At 45.4% G+C, this 24219-nt stretch overlaps 1 long non-coding RNA gene across 9 annotated transcripts in view; it reads left to right on the top strand.

Annotated features, from left to right (window-relative positions):
• The window catches only part of LOC146821417 (uncharacterized), a 365414-nt gene that overhangs the window by 132382 nt on the left and 208813 nt on the right, over window positions 1–24219 (top strand). Inside the window, exon 5 of one of the 9 annotated variants that reach the window (XR_014963161.1) lies at window positions 8768–8990. The exons of the other annotated variants lie outside the window; for them this stretch is intronic. This is a non-coding gene — a long non-coding RNA (uncharacterized LOC146821417). The remainder of the gene's footprint in view (window positions 1–8767; window positions 8991–24219) is intronic. 9 annotated transcript variants of the gene reach the window in all.

Raw genomic sequence — 24219 nt, 5'->3', positions numbered from 1 at the left:
GTAATTTGAGAGGTGGCTATGTTAGTCTGTAATTTGGATTGAGAAGTACAATGGAGGGATAGAAGAGGGAAAAGGTTTGCATTTATATAGCCCTGGCCAGCCCTGTGCAACAAGTTACGGTCTAACTAAGGCATAACAAAGGAAGAAGGAGCAAACAAGTGAGCCAAGCCTGTCAAATTCTTACAGATAAACTTAAACAAAAATGACTGCTATGGTAAACAAAGAAGAGTCAAAGGGGCCGATAAAAGTCTTGCAAGTCCAAAGAAAGGGAAAAGCCCAACACATCAGATAAGCACGTCTTGAGGAGGTAGAATTTAAGTGCAAAAGGAAACAAAGCAGGACTAATAGAATTGAAAAAAGATTTAGACCAGAGGTGACAATTAAGAAGATTACATCCACCACCTCAATAGACAGATGATAGGAACTCAAACTGACAAACATGCCCCTCCGACTGCAAGAGCAGGGCTATCCTAAGCAGAGAAGGGCACAGACAGATGGAGCAGATCAGAGAACCACTCCCTTCAAGACCATTCCAGAACTATTGAGATCAAATGCACGCAATCATGATGGATCTTCTTCAAAACTTGAGGAAACAGAAGGATAGGAGGAAATGTGTAGAGAAACTGGAAGCTCCAGGAAAACGTGTCCCAGGGCACCTTGCAGTAGAAACTCCAAGGTGCAGAACTGTGGGCACTGCTTGTTCTAACAAGTGGCAAAAAGGTCCACTGAAAGAGTGCCCGATACCAAGAAGATTGAATAGACTACTTGCAGATGAAGATGCCACTCACGGTCAGTAAAATGCCAAGAAGTCATCAGCTCACATGTTCAGCAAGTACATCAGATGGTTCATGACCAGCAATACATCGTGAGGCTGAGCCCTTCACTAAAGCCTGAGTTCCTACAGACACAGGGGTACTATAGCCACAACATCCTGTTCATAGGTGCACATCATTGGGGCTCTTATCTGTCAGGACTTGAATCTGTTGAATGCAGCTGGATGACAGGAATGCCTCAAGGGACGTCAGATATACCGAAGCTCAACCACTTTACAAAACTCCCACTCTAAAGGAGACAAAAGAAAACTGGGAGCCCATGTAACCCTAACAAAACCTGGGCATCAGACATTACAACAAAGAGGGTTCTCCGAACAGAGTATTATCATGGTCCTATACAAAGGGGTTGACATGTTTCATCCTATGTATAAGGGCGCCTCAGGACACAACAAGTTAAAAGTGCCAAAACAATAGTTTTATGATTGATACCAATAGTATACCACTCCCAGAGGAAAGTCTGCTGTTGTACTGCGCCTAAGACAACATGAGCTAGATTTGAGGAGAAACTCTTGTGCCAGCAGAGCGCTTACCAAGAAAGTCGATCACAGGGATCCACACGTTGTTGTGGTCAGAAGCCGAACACCAAAGTATATGAGGTAATAGAAAGCAGTGTTGGTAACAAAATGGTTTCTTACCTGTAGTAGTAGTTTTGCAGCCTGAAGAATTTTCTGGATTCACATGCTTTTCACCACTCTGCCACCCAGCGTCCGGAACTCTCCACTGTACCAGCAGTCCCCCCTCCACCTTCTCTCCTTTCTTTGTTGGGCATCGACAGCCCAACCACCCGGGCCCAATCCAGCCCCTCTAGACACCACACTCCCCCACCACCCCCGGAAGCTCCCGCACGTGGCCACCATCTCCAGATTCTTTTTGTTGTTGTTGCTCCTTTATCTTCTGGGGAGGTGGTTGGGTCGGTGGGTTGCCTGTGAATTCAGAAAATTCTTCAAGCTGCAAACTACTCCTACATTTAATAAACCATTTCATTTTGCAGCATGAATCTTTTCTGGATTTGCATGCTGTACATAGATTTTGTAGAGTTTTTTTAATCTTTGTTGTGGTTGGGTTGAAGATGAGTTTGAGCTTGTAATTTTTTTTTTTAATACCTTTAGTTCCACTTGAGCTTCCTTGTTTATTTGTAGGTCTATACAATAGTGCTTTGTGAACGTAAGCACTGATATCCAAGTAGCTGTCATGCAAATATCCTGCAGTGGTATATTTGTTAGGAAGGCTATCGTTGCTCCTTTTTTGCAAGTCGGGGGTGCCTTAGGTTTGGTATGTGATTGTATTCCAGCAGTTGCGTGACACATTTACATTGTTTGTGCGATCCATCTAGAGATGATATTCTTTGTAACTGGTTTGCCCCTGTTATTATCTGCAAATTAAACAAACAGTTGCGTTCTACTCCAGATTGGCTTTGCTTTCTCCATACAGTACTTGATCGCTCTTCTGGCGTCTAGCGTGTGTAACGCTCTTTCCGCTTGAGGTTTTGGTTCTTGAAAGAAACATGGGATTTGAATTGATTGGTTTGTGTGGCAGTGTGAGATGACCTTGGGTAGGAAGTGTGGGACTGATCGGAGCCGGTCTACGTCAGGAATTTTGGCTGGTGGACATACGCCATTATCGGCAGGGCACCCAACAAGAAGGGCACCATCGACTACTACGCAGATATCTACAAATGCTGTGACCTGTGAGGAAGGAAAAGAAATAAGAAATAAGAAAAGACTATAAGGAAGAGTCATTAGGATACGCACAGATCAAGCACGAATTGACTACATGAAGGTCGAATCTAACTGTGCTCCCTCGGGATAAGACCCAGAACAGTTACCACGCGATGACTCAACATTTCCGTACCTGAAGACCTAGACGCGGTTCGACTAAGCACCATTTAGAGCAGGATCAGAAAAAGTAACTATACGATAAACAACTACAGTAAGCGGGTACTGCTACCAGAATATCGATATAGAACAGAAAACCAGTTCCCCCACCTTTGCCCGTGATAAAAACACGTAGCAACAGGTCCTGAGGAAGGTGGCACCCAAAGAAGACTAGGCCACCGAAACGTGCGTCGACCAGCTTGTGTGAAGCACCCCAACGCCCAGCGTAGCATCAGAGGGTTGAGCGGCTCACCCCTGTTTGGCTAGTTCTGTGCATGTTGGTGTTTTCTTTGGGGTGCAGTATGAATGTTGTGTATGAAAGTGATATGTATGCAGTATGTTCAGAGGTGTAATTGGTGCGGGGATATCTCTTGAATTAACGTTGAGATTTGTATGTTTTTTGATAAAAACCTTTCTTCTCATTTTGTACTAAATTTGGTTTTCCTATGCTAAAGTATCTGTAAAAACTTGCCATACATTTGTGCACAGTAGAAATAGAGCTGTGCACATACAAAGGAGAAAGAACTAATTTTGTATAATTTGTTTTTTCAAAATAAGAGATGAATTTTACCTATATGAGAGAACAATGTAAAAATAAATTAAAAAAGTAAAGAGAAATTAAAAAATGAATAAAATAGATAAAATATACATACATAGTTGTTGTATTTTCTCCATGCGAACCCACAAAAAGTAAAAGCAATTTAGGTCTAGAGGGATACTGTATATTATAGACTGTCCTTGTCACTATCCTGTTTATGTACTTGCATGTATGGCTCTTGTATTGTGAGTACTTGCAATTCATTTACTCTTTGAAGAGATGTCATTGCGATAAGGAAAGCTGTGAGAAAGTGCCTCTTGACTTGGTTAGCCCCCACCTTCTGCTTGGGCATTGATGTGGTTTTGATTGTAATGCACAGGTCCCCTGTGCCAGTACTTCTTCCCTAAACACTATTCCACAATTGACCCTTCAGGCCCCTTGTAAGTCCCTGGCAAATTGTACCTGGGTACCTAGGGCAATGGGACTGAAGAGGGTTCCCTAAGGACCCCTCACCTAGGCCAGGCAGACTACCACTGCAGCATACTTGGCTTGGTACAGACAAAACGACAAGGTCGACATGGCACACTGCCTATGTGCCATGCCAACTAGCTATGCCTATGTTATAGGTAAGTCACCCACTCTAGCAAGACTCACAGCCCTAAGGCAGGGTGCACTATACCACAGGTAAGCCATAGAGAGTACATGGGCTGGAAGCTCAACAACTCAAGTTCCCCAGCACCACAATGGCTTGTGAACCCAGGAGTGTTTGGTACCAAACTACTCCTCTCAATAAACCCACACTGATGCCAGTGTGGGATTTTTTGAACAATGTACACAGAGGGCACCTCTGAAGTGCCCCCTGAAAACCTACAACCCTGTTGTGGTCACAGACTGGCTGTAGGCAGACTGCCACCACCAGACATGTTTCTGGACCCCTGAGTCAAAAGCCTCTGCTCTCTGGGACCAGAAACAATGCACATCCTCTGCGGAGGTGTCACACCTCCTCCCCCAGGATGGACAGGGCACAGTGCTTGAGAAAGAAGCTTCAAAGGCCTGAGGCCTTTGTAATGCAACCTCAAGTCTCTGCTGCTAGCAGCAGATGGCAGCCCCCTGTTTACAACCCCGCTTTGGGCGGAAAAACCCAGGAAGAATATGAGGTGTGCCCACCTCTGCCAAATCCACCCTTATGGTGGGTGAGGCGAGGTGAAGCACATCCTTCAGTCCCTGCTGTCTTGAAGATGAGGAGACCCCTACAATCAGGACTAGGACTATGCCCTCTCCCAGAGAAGGGTGGCATAATTGAGGGTGTAGTCACCCCAGGTAAGGTGGCCATTGGCCTTACCCAACACTCAAAACACCCCTAAATTTAGTATTTTGGTGGTTCCCCAAGACCTGGAACCTATTTCCTGCAAACCTAAGAAGAAGGCACTGTGCAGCAAAGTCTGAAGACGACCACTGACATGGCCCCAGCCCCACCATTCTGTCTCTAGCTTTAAAGTACCTGCAGAAAAGACGACACTTGTCCTGCAGCCAGTGACTTCCAGAACCTGTGGAAGGCTGCCTGCACTTTGACAAAGACCAGAACTTCTGCGGACAGCGGAACTCTCCTCAAGAAATCTCTACAAAGGACTCTGGTACCCTCTAGTCCCCACCAGAACTGCGACTCCTCAGCACTCTGCACCCGACGCCTACAGCTCATCTCCAGGTGGCCCACCAATCCAGAACAGGTTCCACGGTGAACCTGACCTGAAGTCCAGTGCTGGCTGACCCCTCCTGGACCCTACGATGACATCTGCAGCTTGGCTCCAGAGACTACCCCTACCGCAACCAGCCCAGTAAGCAAAACCCAACGTCCAAGGACACCCCTGCACCCGAAGGCCCTGTGCCTTGAAGATCTGAACGAACAGTGTCCCTACGACCTCCTCCTCTCTTCTCTGAATGCATCTCCCATACATTCTGAAAGAAGGTGAAGCCACTCTAATATTTATAGGGTTTATCAGTCAAATGTACATAAAGCATGTTGTTATTCTGTGCATTAAACAGCCCTTCAGCTGTTTGTACAGAATGTGTTTTTTGAAGGAGGCTAAGCTCACGCGGGACAAGAACTTACAGGTATGTCTCACTGAAAGGCAGGCTTGGTGGTTTCAAAATTGCTGAAATGTTTAGTCATGTTATGGTTGAAGCCACCTTCAGTGATATCACCACTGATGACATTTTTAGCATCAGTGTGACTGGAAACTGTGGGTTTTGCCTTTGATATTAGGATTTCTGACTCAAAGATGGCTGTCCCATTGTGAAAGAGAAAAACACGAGGCAGTCATGTTGAAGTCAGCCTGGCACCTGAGTACACGAAAACATTAAAAATGCCTCCTGCAGTGAAAATATGACAAAAAATATTTTGGTATGCATCAAAAAATATGATTGAAGAGATGTATGCTATTTTGAGCTAGTCCAAGATGTGATTTACAAAGTCTCTTTGCATGGTGGTGCACAAAAAATATATATTCACTGAAACCCGGGGGTAAATTTACGAACTTGTCGTGCAGCGCGGCAGGTCACCATGCTGTGCTGCACTATGTGAGAGGGAAAGGACAAGAATGCAACCTATTTAAGTCAATATGGCAAATTCCTGCCTTTTCCCCCACGCTGGCACGCTTTGGGCAGCATAGCGCCTACGCAGGCACCATTGCACCATGGTACAAGGGTGCCTCCGTTGCATGCTGGATTGCTTTATTGCAGGAAAGGGTACCTTTCTGCACAAAAATTATATCTGCTACAGAATGCAGCACACATAGATGGAGGAAGTAACGAGGAGAAATAAAGATATTTCTCCTTGTTACGCCTCTTCTGGGAAGGTGTATCTTTTTGGCGCATTCCCAGGTTTACCAATGCTGGTAAATCTGGGAATGCGTCAATATTCATGGGAGTTTTGTGCAAACACCCACTTAATACCCATGGAATGCCTTCCCAGAGCAGAGTAACCCAACAAAGCGATTTGCGCTGCATTGCATTTCTCCAGATTTATGGAGCCACTCAGGGCCACACAAAGTGGACTTATGTAGCTTCATAAACCTCACTTACGGTTTGCGTCAAGCATGTACCACATTGCATGGTGCAAACGCAACACAAACCAGGTCATTAATATGGCCCCCGATTTCCAAACATTATCAATTGTGAGCTATATAGTTTTTTTCAATAAAACTGCATGTCTGTGCAAATTTAGTGATCATTGTAATGGAAAATGTGCTGAGTGTAAATGACGATGCATTACCAAACTAAGCTTTAGTAATATATTTGCCACAGTGTGCTCCAAAATGCACCAACTATTTACCATCTAATTACCACGCTCCTGTTGGAAGAGCTTTGCCCATTTGCTATACTCATCGTTTGTGAAATGATTTTTCACAGTTCCTACGACTTCCATAATATAGCCTTGATGGCAGCACACCGACTCTGAAAATTGTTCCCACACTACTATAAGGCTAAAGGAGGCTGGCCCAAATAACCCAATGGTGGTAGGGGTCTTGCACAAAGCCAACCCTGTAATTTGATTCAATAGGTTTTACAGACAGCAGTGCTGCATACAAGAACTATAAAATAAATAGTCATTCACTGACAATCATGCTTTTAAGGTTCAGAGTTTTGCATTTTCGTTAGAAGGAATGAGAGAACCTTTTCATATTTTTGCTGAGGCTGGTCCTAATGTCATTCTCTTGATACAGAAGCCTTAAAATGATAATCAAGTTACATAGGTTCCTCTACCATAACTACTGGATATGTGTTCTAGCTGTCGGTAATCTGCAATTTTACTCTTTTCAAGTCTTTTAGTTCATAAACAATATGTGCCTTTAAAAACATATTTATTTTACCATCTGACATGATGCACTCATTTAGTAAAATAAAAGTATTAAGACTTGGAATATTTGAACATATTATGTAGTCATTGCATAACCAATACATAGTCGATGTTGAACCCTTGTTAAATCGTAGTCTCATACATTTTAGCTCTCTGACATGATTGTTCGCTTAAGTGCAATAACATACTTTATTTACTGCTAGAAGCAATATATTTATAATAGTGACAAAAACATGTCTGCACATTAGGCTTCAGTACAATGGTCTTCGGGTTTTTTAAGTCGAGCCTGCAGAGCACATGCACTGTCTGCAGGACCTGCTGTAATCACTTACACAAAGTTATTCCCGCCTGCTGCTTGCCATAGGTTCCCTCAAGTGCCTCTCTTAATTGCTGCATGCTGACTCTTTTTGGGAGTCGATAGCTCACTTCCGTTCAGGGCAGAGGAGCACCGGCCAATTACAGACTCCATACGGTTTCATTCAATATCTGTGTTTTTGAAGAGCTTATATTTTTGATTTGTTTCTTTCTGCCCAACGCTGCAAATTATTATTAGCCTGACCGAGATCAGACACCAGGAGGCGCCTGTTCGTTATCGCCTGGCACAGCTCGAGTGCAATAGCAGAAGTGCTGAAATAGGAGTTTGTAGGTGGCTCAAAATATGAGTTTGTAAGTGGCTTGAATCCAAACAACACTAGGAATGAGAAAATACCAAGTGACATACCTTAACCTAAGACAGTAACTCTAATTAATTCCACTCCGTATGTTTCATCACCCCCTATTGTATCTGCCTTTTAATCTTGCAGCGAGGTGGGGAAATTGGAATGAACTCTCTGCATGTTTCAGCTGTCATCGTGGTTTGAAATTCGAAGCCGCATTTCCTTAACAACATTCTACGACCCTCTTCCCTGCTGGGAGACAATATGCACGCGTTTGACCCTCTTCCCTGCTGGGAGACCACATAGCTGCGTTCAACTCTTCCCTGCTGGGAGACACATACATGCCTTATAGTTTCTATTTATAAACCACACAACTGGTTTTGTAAATATTTTTCCAACGGGCAGTGAATATGAATTGGCTTTCATACAAATATTATGCATATTTGAGTTACAGAGCATTCTTTTTAGAAGAACTATGCTTGAAATCAAACAGTAAAGAAAAGGACTCCTGATAAGGTGTGTATTTCATTCATTACTTTTGGATATACTTAACCATGCTGCACTCTAACATCCCGAGGTATGCTCGGACTGTAAAATAGTGCGTCATCTCTATAGAAAGACCGACTTTAACCTGCTTGGCAGGCTTTTTGACAGCCTAACAGTTTCTGCCCGCCTTGTCCTGGTGATAAATAGCACTCAGCTGTATCATTTTACATGACTAGTGTGCCTAACAACAGAGAGGACATGGCTGCACTGTTATATTCCATATTGGTACTATAATATAGGCCTCAGTAAACTCTTTACCCTTCACCTATATTCTCTCACTACATTACACTTGTCACGGTTTACGGGGAATGACCTTTTACCTAGATATTACACTGCATTCAGAACGCGGGTTTTCCCTAGTTTGAAATCTCATACATTGTGCATGAAGGTTCTTAGAAACACAGCAGGACTGCCATCTCCTGTATAGAATCTATGTATAAAGTTCATCTCAATGTCATCCTTAGGCCGACACAGTAATACAGCAAGGTAGGACCCCTGAGGAGACCTACAGGTATATATACATCACATCTTGCTAAGATGGTAAGAGGAGACCGAGACTTCCCAGCCGACACACTGACAAGAGACGCTGAAGTTCCTACATGCAGACGCTCCAGCTTGCAGTGGTCTAACATCCCTCACGGGGTGTCCAACTCTAGACCAGAACGGGGTCCCACACTCTCATTTAAGGTAATGGGGTTGACTAGATCCTAGAGGAATTGTTGGCTTAACACCTACACCCATGCTAGGTATTTTTAGGTACATCAAGATAGGGAGGCATCGTAGGAGTATGCACCTTTTATTATCATGTGTTTTATATACTCGAATGTATTCATGATTTTAGTAAGATGATAGAACTATACCTTCCTTTAACTTTCCTAGTACTGTTGATCATTTAGATCCTATACTGTCTAACGGTTGTTGCAACACATTTATTCTACACCAGAATAACAACTGTTCAATAAATGATTATTGAAAACGGCCAGCTTGTTTCATTCAGTGTATCTCTCTGAGACAGACTAAGTAAGCATGAGTGACTGAGCGAAAAGTAGTATATTGTTTCCACGTTCCTGAGGGATCAGGGTTGTCATGTTCGATGGTTGCTAATAACTATTCTCTCCCTGGTAAGAGGAGATTCTAGTGGCACTGTGAGCTAGTTGGTTCAAAAAGGGCCATACCCAGTGGGGGTGATCAGAGTTTGTCTGACGCCATTCCTATAGTGTTTGTTGTCTAAACGCGCAGATCCTGTATATTTTCTATAGGAACTTCACAACATGGTGCCACCAACATTGGTTAGGTACTTATTTAACAGTAGAATCTGAGTAGTTCAGTCGTGCTATTCTCAGAAATCCCTATTCACAAAACACCAGAGAAGTCAGGAGTGGGTAGGTTAAACTCCACCACAGCTGAGTAGGCAAACATCCTATTTATTGGCTGTTAGTTAATCAAGCTTGAAGGACACAGTTCCTAAAATTGTGCTAAAACACCTTATCTTAGTTTTCTTGAGAAGTTATTTGGTGTTCTATACACAATGACTAACAAGGATATAGATCCCTTACTGCAAGCACTGCCCCTCTCAGAAGATGAGGAAGATGCAAACGCAATACAGATTGTGGCGATCTTTAGAAATACAGTCACTCTGAAACTGTTTGCGCATGGTCTAACACCTAGGGGTGGCATAGTAGCTTTTGTGATTGAGGCACACAAATCATACAGAACAGAGGTATTTTATTTGTGGGTTACATTCCCAGCAGCAAATGCTAGAACAAAAACATTTCGCACCTACGCAGAAGGTGATGCACCAGCGGAATACTGTCCATTTGAGGACATTAAGGTTCTGCTCACGTACCAGGAACACTTACACTGGTTTAAAGGCGCCCTACTCCATTTAAGAAGAAGAGTAAGACTTGATCCGCTAGGAAGAGAAGGAGCGACATGGCCTATATTGGCAACTTATACACCACATCCTGACATTGAAACTATGCCAGGACAGACTTACTCATATTTCACAAAGAATGAATAAAACTTTACAGAAACATGACGCAATATGTCATGAGGACATTTACAGTCCAGCCAGCAATGGCAACAACAAATACAGCTCAAGTTCAAAATACTACAACTAAAATTACACCACAAACGTTACACGCAGAAATGGGTAAAATGCCCGCAAAACGTGAACAAATGCCATTCTGGATAGCTCAGAAAATAACACAGCTAGAAGCAGTATTCGGGAATACTAGCCCTTATGAAAAACACAGAATGCTAACAATCTGCTTGCCCATGGGATCACACCACAACTAGAGGACTGTACCTCGTGGGGTGCAGGTTTCGCTGCCATATAAACAGAAACTCATGGTATCCCTGTCATTAGCAGTAGTACCAGACGTATTAAGACAAATACAAAATGAGTACGGAGCAGAGCCTGCTCTAAACTTAGGGATGAAGTTACTAGGTAACTATGCCCAGGTATCAGCGATAATACTGGCACATATTAAAGGGAAAGCACCATCAGTGGCCATCCACCAACGCCTAAGGGAGTTCAGTCCTTTACAACAGGTGCAGGAACTACCCAAAATAATTGAAACTGCGAATGCAGAATTAGGCAGGGAAAGTTTGGGAGGAAAAGCGTTAAAACCACAACTCGTGGGGAGCTCCGAGAAGGAACATTTCAAGCAGACGCCTACTTCATCTAAAAAGAAGTGGGACAATAACAAAAATAAAAATATTAAGGAGAACAGATCTCAGTTCAGAGGTAGATCTCCTCCACAGGAGCCCTCTGAAAGGAGGTATAACCTTAGGAATAGGGATAACATTAGGAAACCTGACAGGTATCAGGATACTGATACACGTTCCTCTCATTCCTTTCAGGGTTCATTGAAAAACTCCGAGAGGGAAGGACGGTCAAACAGACAAGAAGAGCGTACAAAGTCCAGAGACAAGCTGCACACTCAAGACTATACTTAAAAAAAAGAAGATAAAGCTAAACCAAAACCACAGTTTAAAAAGAAGAAGGTTGCAGGTCTAAAGATCAGACATTCCCAGAATTCTGAGGACTCGCCTACTGAACGGGGAATGGGCTCTGACGATGCTAGACAGTGCGGCAGATGTAACAATAGCTCGCCAGAACCTGATGGAATTTCTGGTGACAGCGGACTTGAATGATTATATCACGGTGGAAACCCCTGATACTAGGGTAAGTGTCCCACATAAATTATATGAAATAACACTCTAGATGGAAGGGTACAAATGCAGGACAGTTAGAGGTCTCTTTTGGGAGAACCTGACGTTTGGCTGTGATATTTTATTAGCTGAACAAGCTTGGCCGCCAGCATTCATCATGGATTGCCCTAGGGGAGAAACGGTAATTTTACCAGCATTTTCTGACCACGTTCCAAAACATTTTAACTATACATATGCGCGGGAGTGGGCAGTAGCCCAGGCTCCAGCATTATACAAAAACCATGTTGGATGGGATGAGGATTCAACCCACCACATTATTCCACTAAAAACACTCCAACTGCACAAAGGCAGTAGCCTATAAAGCAAGAAGCTAAAAAACAGGTCAGGGAGATCTTATATCAACTTGAATATCAAGTGGTGAGTGAAACTTGCACCTCTCAAATGAAGAACCCTTTGTTTCCGGTATCAAAACCAGACAATTCATATTGTTCAGTTTTAGATTACAGACATTTAAACACTTGCACTAAGATATTTGCAGTTTAGAATGCACACAGTGCGCGGGAGTGGGCGGCAGCCCAGGCTCCAGCATTATACAAAAACCATGTTGGATGGGATGAGGATTCAACCCACCACATTATTCCACTAAAAACACTCTAACTGCACAAAGGCAGTAGCCTATAAAGCAAGAAGCTAAAAAACAGGTCAGGGAGATCTTAGACCAACTTGAATATCAAGTGGTGATTGAAACTTGCACCTCTCAAATGAAGAACCCTTTGTTTCCGGTATCAAAACCAGACAATTTATATTGTTTAGTTTTAGATTACAGACATTTAAACACTTGCACTAAGACATTTGCAGTTCAGAAAGCACACAGTGCCACATTAATGGATAACATTGTGCAAAATATAGGGCCTGGGAGCAGATACTTGACAGCATTCTCAGCGCTAGGGTCTCGGAGGCTTTTGTTGACTCCCCCGGGGGTATAAGAACAGCCCGGGATTGTTTTCAGCCAGAGTAACTGAATTACTTCAAAATCTGCATGAAGAGGCATTGTCCTATGTGGATGACATTTATCTAACAGATGATGACCTGGAGGAACACTTGAACAGAGTGAATACCATCATTCTGGGATTCGCCTCTAAGGGTTACATATTCAACTTTAAAAAATCGAAAATAGCCCACCTTAATGTCCTTTTTCTAGGATACGAGCTTTGAAGTGAAGGGAAAACCCTGGAAGCTAACTTTTTAGAAAGGTGTGCACTGCTCCAACCTCCAAAATCATTAAAAAGCTTACAATCAATCTTGGAATCCTTAATGTTTGCAGAACATACATTTTGGATTACGCAGAAAAAGTAAAACCTTTCTACGACTTAATAAAACCTGATTTTTCAGTTCGACAATGTACACAGGAACACACAGATACATTTTGTTCCTTACAAGCTGACATGATAGCTTCAATACACTTACAGAAACGCGTAAACGTACGCAACCTGGTGATCCGTATAGTTGCGCGTCGATCTGGATACACCTATCTAACATATAATGAAGGTAAGACAGTACCAATAGCATACAAATCACATTTGTACACACATGCTGAGATGCGTTTTGCATCAACAGAAAAAATTCTAACAACAGTACAGACTGCTGTAGTCAGAGAAAGAGCCCTTACTCAAGGGAAATGTATAATAGTTGTGACCCCAGTTCCAGCTTTAAAGGCTGCAACAACGCAAAAGCCTTACATCCAAGATGGATACAATGGGCTACTTCTCACACTGCAACAGATTTGGAATACAGGTACGACACAAATTTAAAAACACAGGCATTTCTGCAATACGAACAAGAATATCTTCTACCAAATGAAATAATGCCTCTAGATCAGTATGAATACATTATTTACACTGACGGTTCTGCGCAACCGGCCATAGGGAGCAAACAGCAATACAGTGCCATGTGTGTTATCGTTAAAGGACAGATGCGGGATGGAAGGTTTCCTCCGAATTGCACAAAAACCCAGTCTCTTGGAGACTGCACGGCACAGCTGGCAGAACTAAAATTACTAATACTGGCACTGGTAAATACGGATCGAGAATTCCCTACGCTAATTGTGTGCGATTCCTTTTACTGTGTACAGTCATACAATGAATATTTACATCACTGGGGACAGAATGGGTTTAAACATGCAAAAGGTGGCACAATTAGGCATAAAACGCTATGGGAACAGCTAGCAGAGTTGAAAAACTAACTATCAAGGGCTGACGTGATACATACACTGAGTCATCAGCGTGATGGCGCTCATGTTGAAGGGAATTCATTGGCTGACGAAGCCGCAAAGGGGGCTCTACGAGTGGCTTCCGTAGCTGTAATCACTCGTTCAAAAACAAGAATAGACAGTGAGATGATGGTTGCGATTATTGCCATACATAATAACTCAGCAGTACCGAAAAAATTTCCAATCAAGTTCTCCAACAAGTTAGATGCAAACAATGTTCCATTTGCTCAGATTCCTGGAGTGGGGGATAGAGTAACAAATATGGATCGAAGGTTAGGATTAATTCTAGCAGCACACGAGGGTATTGGTTCTGCACACGCAGACCAATCTGATGGGGCTTACAAGTATATCATGGTTGCTGTGGATTTCTGCTCTAGGTTCCTTTGGGTGTGGCCTCAGCGCTCGGCTGATGCTCGAACTGTTATAAAAGATTTGCAAATCTTTATAGGGACACATCTCCTGAGGCGGAAAGCCGGGAGACGCTCTTTTTAGATTGCGTATTTTGTGTATTTTAAACTTTACCTGCTGCTATTTGCTTGGTTGCACCTCGAGGGCTCCGTGTAGCGGATCAAGCGCTCACGTGACGCCCTCCTGCCGGCTGGCCACGCCCACCTTCAGGCCACGCCCCCTTCCCGCCCTTCTTAAGCGCCAGTTCTCGAGCGCTCACTGGGTTCACATCTCCTGAGGCGGAAAGCCGGGAGACGCTCTTTTTAGATTGCGTATTTTGTGTATTTTAAACTTTACCTGCTGCTATTTGCTTGGTTGCACCTCGAGGGCTCCGTGTAGCGGATCAAGCGCTCACGTGACGCCCTCCTGCCGGCTGGCCACGCCCACCTTCAGGCCACGCCCCCTTCCCGCCCTTCTTAAGCGCCAGTTCTCGAGCGCTCACTGGGTTCACATCTCCTGAGGCGGAAAGCCGGGAGACGCTCTTTTTAGATTGCGTATTTTGTGTATTTTAAACTTTACCTGCTGCTATTTGCTTGGTTGCACCTCGAGGGCTCCGTGTAGCGGATCAAGCGCTCACGTGACGCCCTCCTGCCGGCTGGCCACGCCCACCTTCAGGCCACGCCCCCTTCCCGCCCTTCTTAAGCGCCAGTTCTCGAGCGCTCACTGGGTTCACATCTCCTGAGGCGGAAAGCCGGGAGACGCTCTTTTTAGATTGCGTATTTTGTGTATTTTAAACTTTACCTGCTGCTATTTGCTTGGTTGCACCTCGAGGGCTCCGTGTAGCGGATCAAGCGCTCACGTGACGCCCTCCTGCCGGCTGGCCACGCCCACCTTCAGGCCACGCCCCCTTCCCGCCCTTACGGCCACCTATAACAATGTGCCATTTTAGAACGCGCAGCGGACGAGCGCAGCGGGAGCGCCGACTTCGCGCCGAAGTCGCGCATAAGTCAAGCCCGTCTGCGCCCGTCCGCGGCCGATCGGGGCCAGGGGCACGACACCATGCCAAAATCCTGTCCTATTCGCCCAAGGACCTCATCGCCCTTCAAGGCCCTTGGCCACTCCCGGATTCCGTCCATAGACTCGTCTCTTCACTAGGCCTTGCCCCTACCCTCCCCACACCTCCGCTACCCCCGCTATGCACCCCCCTGTTACCCTGCCCCCCCCTCGCCGATCCCTGTCCCACGACCCCAGCACTGTCTGTCATCCTACTTAATACCAGGTCAGCGGTCAAGCACCACCACGAGTTGTACGCCCTACTCGACACCGAGAAACCGGACTTACTGCTCCTGACCGAAACCTGGTACTGTGACTCCTCCCTCCCCGCCCTCCTGGCTACCCTTCCGCCTTCCTACGTGGCCCTACGTGCCGATCGTTCGGCGGGCAGGGCTGGCGGAGGGGTCGCCTTAATCGCCAGGTCAGATTTGCATTTTCTATCACTTCCTTTTCCCCCTATGCTCCCTGCTGACTTCTTAGTAGTCCGCTCCCTCTTATCCTCCCCTCCCATCACTTGCCTTCTCGTGTACCGCCCTCCTCAGCCCTCACCTTCATTTTTACCTGCTTTTCAAGACCTACTGGCCAATCTGGTGGTCAATTATGCCTCGGTTCTGGTGCTGGGGGATTTTAATTACTGGCCCTCAGACCCACACGAGTGCCCTGCCTCAAAGGAATTTACAGAATCCTTACTATCTTTCAACTTCGTGTCACATATAACTGTCCCCACTCACTCTCACGGGCACACACTCGACCAGGTCTGGTCTCTCAACCTTCCATTGGCCTCGGTGGCTGTCTCTCCATGCCCCTGGTCTGATCATGCCCTCATCTCCTTCTCCATCCTCCACAACCCACTTTCCAAAACCCCGCGTGCCAAAAACACCTGGGCGCGGAACTGGAACAGGCTGGATCTCCCCTCCTTGACCTCCCTGCTCCGCAATTCCATTCCCTCCTTCTCTGGCCTATCATCTGCCTCTCAAGCCAAGGCCATTAACACCTGGCTGGCTGGAGGTTGCGATTTAGTGGCTCCCCTACGTCGCATTTCCATTCGCCGACTCAAGGACTCCAATAGATGGTTTAACGACCACCTAAAAGAACTCAAACTGAGCGCCCGACGGGCGGAGAGGCAGTGGAGGAAAGATTATAGCCTTTCATCTAAAACCCACTTCCTGGCATCACTGGCTAAATATAAATCAGCAATCCTGGCTGCAAAAACCGACTACTTCTCCACGAAAATAACGTCTGCCGACAACAAACCCAGGGTAATCTTTGGCATTGTGAATGACCTGGCATTCTCTGACCGAACTTCGTCCCAAATCCCTCCCTCCCAGCCCCTCTGTGATCAACTCAATCACTACTTCTCGGACAAAATCACAACTATCAAGGCTAATATCCCATTACCCTCGTCTGCTTTTGTTGATCCCTCCCCCCCCACCGTCCAGAACCCTCTCACCCTCATCCCTCCCCTCACTCAGGAATCTTTTCTGGCAATACTTCCCAAAGTAAAGTCGGGGTCTCTGGCGGACGTCTGCCCCGCACGCATCTTACAGCAAATCTACTCTAGCTGCCCTGATCCCCCTATCGCCTTTCTTAACAGCTCCTTGGCTCAGGGTGTTGTGACCCCTGCACTAAAGGCCGCCACCATAGTGCCTCTGCTGAAGAAACCCGGCGCGGACCCTTCCATCTCGGCTAACTTTCGCCCCATCTCCCTGCTGCCCTTCCTGGGCAAGGTGATGGAACGCCATGTCACCGCGGTACTGAGCGCTCACATCGAGGCGAATGGGGGGCTGGCCTCTCGCCAGGCAGGATTCCGCCCCAGGCATTCGACCGAATCGGTCGTAGTCTCAGTCCTAGACAACCTCAGAAAGGGTATGGATGACAACAACCACCAGGCACTGGTCCTCCTTGATCTCTCCGCCGCCTTTGACACGGTGGACCATACCATCTTACTTGCCCGTGTCAAGGCGGCCGGCATCGGGGGATCAGCTCTGGTCTGGCTCTCCTCCTTTCTGAGGGACCGCACTCAGGCGGTCCGACTAGGCGATTTCACCTCCACCCCTCTCTCTGTCACCTGCGGTGTTCCCCAGGGCTCCTCTCTCTCTCCCTTACTCTTTAATCTCTATATCTTTCCTCTTATCTATGCACTCCAGCAGCTGGAGGTCACTGTTTACAACTACGCGGATGACCTCCAGCTCATCTTTGATCTGTCCCCCTCTCCTCTCTCGGTCTCTAATTTCCAGTCAACTATGACATTCATCAGGGACTGGATGAACCACAACCATCTTAAACTGAACCCTGACAAGACCGAGCTGGTTCTCACTGGTGGTTCATCCAGCCCCTGGAACTCTCTTTTCTGGCCCCCCTCTCTTGGCCCGGCACCATCCCCCTCCACCGTGGTCAAAACACTGGGTGTTAAAATGAATAATCAGCTCACTCTTCACTCACAAATCAGTTCCGTGGTTTCCTCCTGTTTCCTCACTCTCCGAACTATCCGCTCTGTCTCCCGCTTCTTCTCTCCCCAGGCACTTAAGATCATCATAGCCGCCCTGGTAATCTCACGATTGGACTACGCCAACGCCCTCTATCATGGCATTCCAGCGTACAGCCTGCGTAGACTCCAAACCATCCAGAACCAGGCGGCCAGGCTGATATACAGCCTTCCACGCTACCACCACTCCACCCCCCTTCTAAAAAAGCTTCACTGGCTCCCCGTGAAACAACGCTCCCTTTTCAAGATCGGATGCATGGTTTTTCAGGCCCGCCAGGGCACTGCCCCCGCTTTCATCGCCTCACTAATTAAACCCTATGTCCCCGCTAGAAATCTCCGGTCTTCCTCCAAGTCCCTTCTCCAGACCCCCCGCTTCTCACGCAAAAAGTGGGGTGGTTCTAACTTCTCAACTCTGGCCCCTACTTTCTGGAACTCACTTCCAGACAATCTCCGTTCTGCAACTCAGTATCTCTCCTTCCGTAGAGACCTGAAAACTTTCCTTTTCAGCCAGGCTTTCCCCGCCTAATACTTACTCCACCCTTCCATGGTCCTTTTTCCTCAGTTACTGAACCTCCAGCGCCAAGAAACCGCAAGGTGTACGCCGCGCTCTACAAGTGTTTTAAATTAGAAATTAGAAATTACTCAATCGGCACACTTCATTCTGACCATGGCCCCGTGTTTAGCTCTAGGACTTACAAGGAAGCTGTGGGAAGTCTGGGTGTAGCATTGTGGTACTCCTCTCCATACCATCCCAAGGGAAATGCGGTTGTGGAGAGGAAAAACCGGGACTTAAAGCAATCTTTGACAGCTAGATTATTAGGCTTGGGTGGCAATTGGGTAAAACATCTGTATGGAGTCCAAAGGGCATTGAATAATCAGCCAAGAAGCTCTCTAGGGGGGTCACTCCTTATGAGGTCCTATTTGGGATGAGAATGTGGGTACCTGATCTTGATTGTGAAGGCTCAGTAGCGGATGAAAAACCTTTTGATATCCATAAACGTTTGGCTGTTTTAGGGGACCTGAACAAAACAAGTGCATTACAGAGTAATATCAACATAAAGAAGAACACCACTGGCGAAGTAAAAAGGGTCACAACAAGACCTGTCTGGATCCCTAAAGTCGGGGATCTGGTCAGAGAGAAAATAGCAGACAAAAAATAATTTGGGCCATCATACAGAAAGCTTGTACCTGTCCTGGCAGTTGAAGGAACAAGAACAGTACTTCTTCCACCTCTTGCCGGAAAAAAGGAGAAAAGATTCATCTCAATTGACCTAATCAAACCACACTGTGTGGCCGATACTGAGTAGTAGGCCACGTGGACTCCGAAGTAACAGACACCCTCCTCTCACAACTATACAAGAAGTTCAAACAGAAAGACTCATCACATTTGAAGGGTCATCTACACGGAATGAAGGACTAAGCAACAATGCAATGGAACTCGTTCCTCTTGAAACTGAAGTTCAAAATGAGATCTCAATGGAAAGACTAATTTCTATTTGACCAAACACGGATATGTACGTCAACATGCCCCAACAAGAGCAAGCTACAGTTTCCACAAAACCTGCAGAACTACCGAAAAGTGATCTACCTGCATCTGCTATTTCATTGACTTTGACACCTTTTCATTGGATCCAAGCGAACCTGAATCGACGCAAGCCCAAAAAACTCATTTAAAGCAATTTAAAGATTTTCTGAACTTTCTTCGAAAGACTTACCTGGTATCACCTAGGGCGGAACTCTGGGTATCTACAAGAATACGTTTCTTTCTTTTATGGATAGGTTTAGTAATTGTTTTTAGTATGCTTATTAATGGAACTTATGTCAGAGAAAGCTCTGCGACACAAAAAGTTAATATGTTTCTGAAACCCCACCTATCATCACATCGTGAAAGAAGAGACCTGTCATCAGTGTACATTACAACAGTTCCTATACCTGATGGCATCGTCTGGGACAAGGTTGATTATGATATATTTGGCCCGGTTGAACTTTTAAAAATACCTCATTTATTTAAAATATCATTGAGTGATATAATTACCTCTACTACATTTTCCGATGATTGGGATTATGAAACTGTGAATAATATGTTGTCTAATTTAGAGAAATCTGCTGCTTTTCTAATAATAAAATGTTAAAAGACACATCAGACTTTGAGAAAATGTATTGCTATCAACATTATGGTCATCACTTCCTGCATAAATCTGCTAACCCTAGGAATGTTTTCACATATCACTAATGGGAACTTTGCCCGACACCGCCGAAAAGCAGTTCTAAAACATTTGTACAAAAAGGTCCATATTTTTCAGGGTTTAACACATCAGACCCAGCCTCATATTACTATAAGGTAGCACAGAAAAATATGTTGACAAACACCAAACAGATCTATTCTGCTTATTTTATTGCCCAGTTGTCTGAACAAGGGTTCGAACTATGGAAAGACACTGTAGACTTAAAATCTGTCTGGGGTACAAGAGACTGGCAGGTCAAGGGAACAGAGGCACTATTTAGAGCATGTCTTATTCCTCAACAAATAATGTTCTTGAGGTAAACAGTTCAACAAACAACTTGTCTTGGGTTAGCCAGGAATAAACATCTGAATACACCTCAGGTGCCAGCACCAACACACACTGAGGATATTGTAACGTCACAAAAAGTGGTTACAGTAGATGACATCTTGCAAAGCAATAGAACAGACCCCGATTGGAAGGAATGGTTGGTTTGGCCCATAGGCACCAATAACTGTCAAGAAAGATTCTTGGGTAAAACTTAAGTATTTCGTATTAATAGGCCAGATCCACGCTATGTGCAAAGACAACACCCAGGGGTAGTAACATCATACAGTGTTGGGAAGTTATGCCTCGATTGGATACAAACCTCAACCCTCACACAATTGAAACAACACTTATCCTTACTTACAGGGGATGTGGACCTGCGGGACTTTCTATTATGACCTAGGAAACCACGTCGAAAAAGTTTCTTACATGCTGTCTATAATGAAATCTGGATAATTTCCCAACAAGAGGCCGCGGAAAGACTATGAGAAATAGATCGTATTAATCTAGAGAAAGCTCTAGCAGTAGTAGATAATGGGTTAACAACATTAACATCCAGGATATATTCACTGGGCAACATTGTATCTTCTGCTATCGATGTACTAGAACAAGATTTGTCTATATTACAATACCGGCAATCGCAATTATGTTCTATTATGTTATTACGCTGGACGCTGCAATCCTTGCGTGCAGGCTATGTGCCATGACGTTTCATAAACAGCACGTCCCTGTTTTCCTCGTACATTCTGACAGAAAAACTGATAGAAATGGCACAGAGGGGAGCAAAGTATACAATGTTGTGCATTGAAAAACTGGACACAGAACGGTTAATCCATGGACACATAACCCTCCCGGTCACAACTTTTCAGTTCCATTATTGCGCAGAACAAATGCAGGCAGGCAGATACGAAGAAATGGGTAAGGAATTCATCAAGGAATCTTGAAAATTGCCGTACAGATTTCGATGCCGGAGTGGGGAAAAAGAAGTGTTTCTAAGCGGTACTAACTGCAAGAATACCTTAAGTGGATCACTTATATGCCAGGATATAATGCTTCATGGGGTCTGTAATGGTTCAGTAGCAAACTTTTCCTGCCACTTAGAGAGTGCCCCAGCTGCTGTGATCACTCCAGTATTCAGACTACTTTCGAATGGGAGTTACTTGATGCTGAACGATCAAGGTTGCTGTGGGATGCTTCCAGGCATCGCATATCTGATAACTGTAAGTTCCAGGGTTACTTGCTGTATGCAAGTATTGTTTCCCCCAACACATATAGTCAGGGAGGCGCCGCTATGGCCTTCATTAAACATTTCATTAATACGGTTTGATACTTTGAGTAGAATGAAAGCCATTCTTACACAGGAATCCGTGCCCTTAACCTCCGCTCGAGAGACTTTTAATCTCCAAGTAGCAAAGTCCTCAGCTGAGATACAGGCACTTATACGTATAAACTGCCCTTTCCATTTTGCAGAAATCGTATCTTTAACATGTCTGATACGACAGGCATTGTCCACCTTTTTAAGAATGTAGGTTCTGGAATGGTGAGCACCTTTCACCAAACTTTATACACTCCGTATTGGGAAGTATTTTTGGAGGACTGCCACTGATCCTGTTTCTAATAGCAGGTATCCTGATTGTCATGTATTTGCTACGCAATGGACGTCCCAGTCACCAAGGAGATGGAAACAGTACTCCTGGAGAGAAAATACTGTGATTACATGGTACAACTTCTAAGCACACCTTGCCTAAGGGAACTAAGTGCTTGTGGTTCTTGTCATATAGACCAGTCTGGATGGACTGCATCTTACCTGTCCTCCGATGCCTGTTTTGCGGAGAAGAATGCGTGTTGGATCTCTGTCTGACACTCCTATCATGTGCGCAGCCAGACTTGGATGCTTTACTGGACCCAATAACGCCCATGTTCTGCAGTGTCCTTAGCGTATTTCAATGTTGACGGCGGCATTCCTTGAGCCACCACAGGTAGTATCTGCTCCTTTTGGTATGAACACCGGCTCCTCCTCTGACACCCAGGCCTTGGATGACGAACAGGCTGCACAGGCTGCCCCAGCACCGGCTGTGGACAGTACGGAAAATCATCCGTGCTCAATAGACATACTCTGCGCGGTGTTACAGGGACTGCCAGCTGCGGAAGCAAGCAACGAGAATGTTGCGTCTACCAGCCAGGGCACATAAACATTTGACTAATTTCGCCCGTCTTGTGCTGGGGAAAAATTCGGATTTTGAAAACAAACGAGGAAATTAAAACTCTAATTCAACATTTACATTCCTTTCACGCATGATTGGCTTTCAAAACGCTTGTAGTAGTTCGGACTATACCTACGGACATATTAGAGCAGCAGCCTATCTGTCAATTTCCAATACTTTCTTTTTAACTAACTTTTGTTTGATTTTTTTATACAGAACGTTTTAAATGAATGTTTTTAACACAATAACAAAACTAATGTTTTTGTATATTTGAGTACACATCTCTAGAACACCTAGTAATACATGTAGAATTTATAACTATGCCCTCCATTCGGAAGAGGAGTGGATGTTATATTCCATATAGGTACTATGATATAGGCCTCTGTAAACTTGTTACCCTATACCTATATTCTCTCCCTACATTACACTTCTCACAGTTTACAGGGACTAACCTTTTACCTAGATATTACACTGCATTCAGAACGCGGGCTTTCCCTAGTTTGAAATCTCATACATTATGCATGAGGGTTCTTGGAAGCACAGCAGGACTGCCATCTCCTGGATAAAATCCATGCATAAAGTTCATCCCGACGTCATCCTTAGGCCGACACAGTAATACAACAATATAGGACCCCTGGGTAGACCTACGGGTATATATACATCACATCTTGCTAGGATGGTAAGTGGAGACTAAGACTTCCCGGCTGACACACTGACCAGAGACGCTGAAGTTCCTGCATGTAGACACTTCAGCTTGCAGTGGTCTAACATCCCTCGCGAGGTGTCCAACTCGAGACCAGGACAGGGTCCCACACTCTCATTTAAGGTAATGGGATTGACTAGATCCTAGAGGAATTATTGGCTTAACATCTACACCCTTGCTAGGTACATTTAGGTACATCTAGATAGGGAGGCATCTTAGGCGTACGCACCTTTTATTATCAGGTGTTTTATATATTCGAATGTATTCATGATTTTAGTAAGATGGTAGAACTACACCATCCTTTTACTTTCCTAGTACTGTTGATCATGTATATCCTATACTGTCTAACGGTTGTTGCAGCACATCTATTCTACATCTGAATAACAACTGTTCAATAAATGATTATTGAAAATGCCCAGCTTGGGGGCGTGGCCTGCAACCGACAGCGATGGCCACGCGCTAGCGAAGCTCTGAGAGCGACATTGTTTCCCCAGACAATTCGGCACTATATCCGACCAATTATCCTGCCCCAAAGACAGCAATAACTACCGGAAGGCAAGAGGTACCGATCGGTCTGGCCTTGGTCCGCGCGGAGGCCCAGGAGGCAGCGGAGGACGTGCGGTGGGAGGCGGCCTTGCTCAGCGCCGGCAGCCGGGGACTGAATTTGCCGGTATCTGCCAGTGACCCGGGAACGGGAAGGGAGGCCCGGCCAGGGAGGCGTGCGCGAACCTGGTGCGGTGCGGAGAGAGGCGGCGAAGGCAGAGGACGCCTGAAGGGGGCACACCAAAAGTGGCATGTAAGGCGACATCAGCAGCGTGTGTTTGGAAAACGGCGCAAGGTGCGCTTGCAGTGAGCAGAAGCGGAGCCAGCTCAGTCGAGTGTTACCACGGATCCGGCAGTGCGAAAGAAGGGTGCAAGCAGCTGGGACCCAGAGCCGTATGAGAGAACAGAGACCCGGTCAGCCCTGAGGCCCTATAGACTGAGTTAAAAGTGAAACCGGAGCGGCGGTGGAGGGCGCGAGGGAGCCAGCGGCCTTGTCACGCACTAAAAGCCGGGGTCTGGATTTCCGAAGGGCCCTGGAAATGAGGG

The sequence above is a fragment of the Triturus cristatus genome, chromosome 6 (assembly GCF_964204655.1).
Source record: "Triturus cristatus chromosome 6, aTriCri1.1, whole genome shotgun sequence".
NCBI lineage: Eukaryota > Metazoa > Chordata > Amphibia > Caudata > Salamandridae > Triturus > Triturus cristatus.
This window is presented reverse-complemented; position numbering and strand designations above follow the sequence as displayed.